Genomic DNA, 5,000 nt, shown 5'->3' with positions numbered 1-5,000 from the left:
GGCCAGACCTAGCCTGGGAAGTCCCATACTGCCTTTAGTTCTACATAATCATTTCGATCTGAAAGACAGTCTAGCGAGGATGACTCATAACGGCCAATATCATTGTCCCTGTGTCATAATGGCCAAGCATTCCAACCTTAACAGTTTCTCTGTCCAATCAGACAGCAGGGCAGTGTGTCATAATAGCCAAGTATTCTCCCCCCTACGGAATTTACAATAGGCAACTCCCCAGACCTAATCTCACTTGTGTTTAAGTCTGGTGTTAACCAGGCAAGTCCAGACCTACTTCTACCATGCTTTCAAAAAAAAATCTTATAAAGCAAATTATGTGTGTGACACAAAGTGTTCAGAATTGTACTCTGGAATTACCAGTGTGATATTCCCAGACAGGCACTGAGCTGGAAGAGCGTCAGAATAGAGCACTCACTAAAATATGTCTACTACCTACACTTGTTCCTGTGCCTTGGTTTGACTGCTGAGACATGTTTGGTAATTTCCAGAAGGGAGAGGGGGTGAGAGGGAGTGGCAAGGCAACACTCTGACTAAGGTGTATGCATGGAACGAGCTAAGAATTGTATTATCTGGTATGCATTGTCCGATTGCTCGAACTCCAGTTCGGTTCGATTTCAGCTCCAAGGTGTATACAACTTTAGTCGGACTAAGCCAATAATTCAAATTGTGTGGTAGGACGAAAGGCCTAATTTTCCCAGCTGATGACCTGTCTATAAGCCAATCATTCAAATTTCTGTAAGCGCTTGTAGGCTATACTCACTGACTGTTCATACATTGGCAATGACGTTTCGACCTCTCAGAATCTGGGGGGGGCCGAGAGGTCGAAACGTCATTGCCAATGGATGAATAAATAAAAAGATGAAAAAATAACTTCAAGAAGAAAAATCCAAAGAAGTGTGCGAACCTTTTTTCGAAGGGTGCGTGGTCTTTTTGTTCGGCACCGGGGATTGTGCACAAGTAACTCTCTACAAGTATACTCACTGACTGACCTTTGAATTGTGCTTTTACGAGATATTGAATAATGCAGGGGTTCTGAACCTTTTCCAACTTGGGGCCCACCTGAAATTTTAACAAATGTTCGGGGCCCGATCTATGACCCGATAAACAATAAAACTCAAATGAATCAACAACAACACACATAAAAATGTTATTTTGATTTTAAGAATATGATTTCAAGGCCCACTTGGAATACCTTCAGGGCCCACAAGTGGTCCCCGGCCCACAGTTTGAGAATCACTGGAATAATGCATTGTCTATCATCAGTGACATCTTGCCTTGCACCACGAGGCCACAAGCAAAAGGAGCAGATGGATGTTAGATATTGAGTTGGACCCAGGGAAGGACTGGAGATGTGCTGGGCTAGCCAGACTACGCCCTAGTGATGCAACACCTTCCACCTTGCTAGTCAGGCCACGAGCAATATACATATAGTTTCTGAGCTCTGGGCATATCTGGAACTCCACTTTGTTGAGAACCAATCAACTTTGAGCAGCTCCAACGGCCCTGGGTAGAGACGTGTTCAAGACAGTTACGTGGCAACAGCCGGATACAGCCTGTGCCAGAGCCAGTTACAGACTGTCCACTCACTACTTTTCCGGGTGGTACTGCACTCTAGGGGCGCCAAAGGGTGAGTGCAGACTCCATTCGGATGAATGGGCTGCGCTCTCTCGACAGCGCCCTCTAGGTGAACTGCAGGCATGGATTGAGTGAGTGGACAGTCTGTAACTGTTAAACTGGCTCTGGCGCAGGCTGTATCCCGCTGTTGCGCAGCCTGTAGGAATGGCATTGTTTACCAAATGGCATTGGCTACCAAAGCTCTCTATGCCTCGTTTTACATGTCAACAACCCTGCGATTCTACAGAATGAAGTTTCGGGCAACTTTGAGCATCGTAAATGGGTGGAAAGTAGAGATTTATAACGATGGCTACTTCATGCCTTGGTGAAGCACAACAAAAGCCCAGTGTTAGCATTGGCTAACTAGCGCTGGATTTCTCAAGGCAAGGCACGAATGGAGTTCAGGTATGAGTCCAGACTTAGCCCTCAGCATCATGTTTTATCACCATTTAAACCATTTTACACCGGATTTCCCCTTTAAGCAGAAACGTTCTTTTGGGACAAAGAAAATCTTTGGTTTGTACTTCGACGCAGTCTTTTCTGGCCTCGACTAGTAGCAAACTGAGGGAGGCGGGTCAACCTTGCCGTTTGTGAAACGTTAATCGTTGTGCAAGGTTTTAGACCAAGTCACGGAAAGAGATTTGAAAGTCGATGATAATCAGGCAAGTCCTGCGCTGCATGGCTGGAGGAGACTGGGGGACAAGAGGAGGAGTGCTGGGTTGAAAGTGCACTTAACATGTCAGTTCGGCAACCCTTTTTCAGCTGACTTACAAGTTTAGCAAATTATTTGCTATTTTGACTCGCACCTGAAACAATGTTTTGTTGACATTTGAAGAGTTGAACATATCATTCCTACAGTATGCCTCTGTGTGGACAGAGGGAGACCTGAGAGGATGGAGGGGGGTGGAGGTACAGGAGTTATGGACTGAACTTGTTCTATAATGATGCATGCTAAACTGGAGCCATGCTGAGAAGACCTTACCCACACAAGAGGAGCAGTACTGGACTGATCTCCAAATTTAACAAATCATTTTCTCCTTTGATGCGTTTGCTGGACAGCAATGATACTGACAACTCTCCCCACAAAGAAGTGCAGAGGAGACCTGAGAGCATGGAGGGTGTCTTTATGAATCCTCAAGTGTTCCCCCGTGGAGAAGCAGGAGTGCTGGAGGTCAGCTGACCTTGTCGTATAGTGCTACACAGTGAACTGGCGCCATGGATACCCCACGGAGACTGAGAGCGGTAAATCAGGAACCGTGCTGAGAAGCAAGGAGATGAACTAGTCAGGGTATCAGAGTTGTACAAAGTAGAAGTAGAAGTGCTCTTGCGGATGTAATCATAAAACTGGCCTTGCCCCAGGGCAGACTCCTGACATGATGTTTAGTTTAGTTTAGTTTGTGAGTGTGTGTTTGTGTGTGTACTCGTTATTTACTCTTTAAATTAAAAAAATATAATAAATAAATAACCCCTCTTTGCAACTGCACTTGTTGTTCTGTATATCTCCTGTGCACTTTGTATTTGATTGTGATGTTGGCTTGATTATGTCCTCTTTTGAAAGTCGCTTTGGTTATAAAGCGTCTGCCAAATGCAATGTAATGAAATGTAATGTAATTACCGTAGAACGCTTGTAGGATGATATTACAATGTTGAAACCATTTAATATCACACAGTAACCACTTCTGCTTTTCACAATTCTGCAATTGTAAGCTAATGTCGAACAAATGATTTTATTTTTTGATTTGCACCTGAGGCAAATTTCTAAGGGGCATTTGAGGAGTAGAGCAGGAGTACTGGGCTATTTTTTTACAGTGCATCAACTAGGGCTGTAATGGTATTGTATTGAACCGAGAAATCGTGACATGTAGAGTCATGATATTGTATCGCGGTGCAAGAAGGCAGTATCGTGATATGCCCTTTCAAAGTTCTGCTACCCTTCAGTCAAAAAAAGACAATCACATGATATTATGTGATGGGGCTGTCGAGCTTCAAATCATCATTATTTAAAAAAACCTTTTTTTTTAATTTAAAACAATTATTTGTAGCCTCTCGTAACCCATTCTACCTATAAACTATTATAGTTGTATTACTTTTATTTTATAAAGTTGACAAATGGGAAAAAAGCAAATTAAGTCATTTAAAAAAATCATGGGGTCTATACACCATACAAACCAAATCGTGAGTTGACTTTGTCATTTTATTTTCAATTTCCAATTTCAACAAATGTCTTAGGAGCATTTGAGGTGAAGAATGCATTGCCTGTTCTGGACAAAGGGAGACTTGAGATGGAGGGGGGGGGGGTGTTGGGATTTGACCAGAGCTTTTCCACATTGTTGAGAATGGAATGAGCAGCCAGGGGTGAGTTTCTCAAAAGGGAAGTTGTTAGCCTGTTAGCAACTTCGCTAGTTGCCAATGGGAAAATGCATTGAAAGCAACGAAGTAGCTAATGTAGTAAGCAACTTTGGTTTCGAGAAATTCACCCCAGGAGCGGTGCAGGAGCGGGCAGCTGACCTTGTCGTGTAGCGCAGTGCGCTGCCCTGGCGCCGTGGACAGGACACCCCCGTGGAGACGACGGAAAGCAGTAAATCAGCCTGCACTGACAACGCTGTCAACTCCATGACAGATGTGAACGGACGCTTGACATGATGACAGATACTCAACACATGGACACATATGTCTTCGTGCTGGACACACTCACACGTACAGTGCACTGCACTGTACACGCAGGCCTGGATAGACATATTGTAGGCCTACATTTACATTTACGCCAACACATGCTCTCTTTCTCATGTTTCTCTCTCTCTCTCTCTCTCTCTCTCCCTCCCTTTCTCTCTCTCTCTCTCTCGCTCTCCCTCTCTCTCTCTCTCAGGCTCACTCTGCCTCTCTCTCTACACTCTCTACCACTCTGTCTCTGTCACACACAAGTACACTCTCCCACTCACTCTATCATGTTCTTTCACTATCTCTCTGTCCGTCCGTCCGTCCGTCCATCCATCTCTCTCTCTCTCTCTCTCTCTCTCTCTCTCTCTCTCTCTCTCTCTCTCTCTCTCTCTCTCTCTCTCTCTCTCTCTCTCTCTCAGTCACACACACACACACACACACACACACACACACACACACACACACACACACACTCACACACACACACACACACACCCTCTCTCTAGCTGTGAGAAAAGTCACACACACACACACTCAGACACTTGATGAGGTGTGGTACCCATTACGCCAGTGAGTGTTCACTCCAGCAACACACACACGGATGCCATCAGATCTAACTGTCTGTCAAATCACCCCATTAACAGCAACTCACACTTGCGTACACACACACACACACACACACACACACACACACACACACACACACACACACACAC

Source organism: Engraulis encrasicolus, chromosome 19 (assembly GCF_034702125.1).
Source record: "Engraulis encrasicolus isolate BLACKSEA-1 chromosome 19, IST_EnEncr_1.0, whole genome shotgun sequence".
NCBI classification, from domain to species: domain Eukaryota; kingdom Metazoa; phylum Chordata; class Actinopteri; order Clupeiformes; family Engraulidae; genus Engraulis; species Engraulis encrasicolus.
This window is presented reverse-complemented; position numbering follows the sequence as displayed.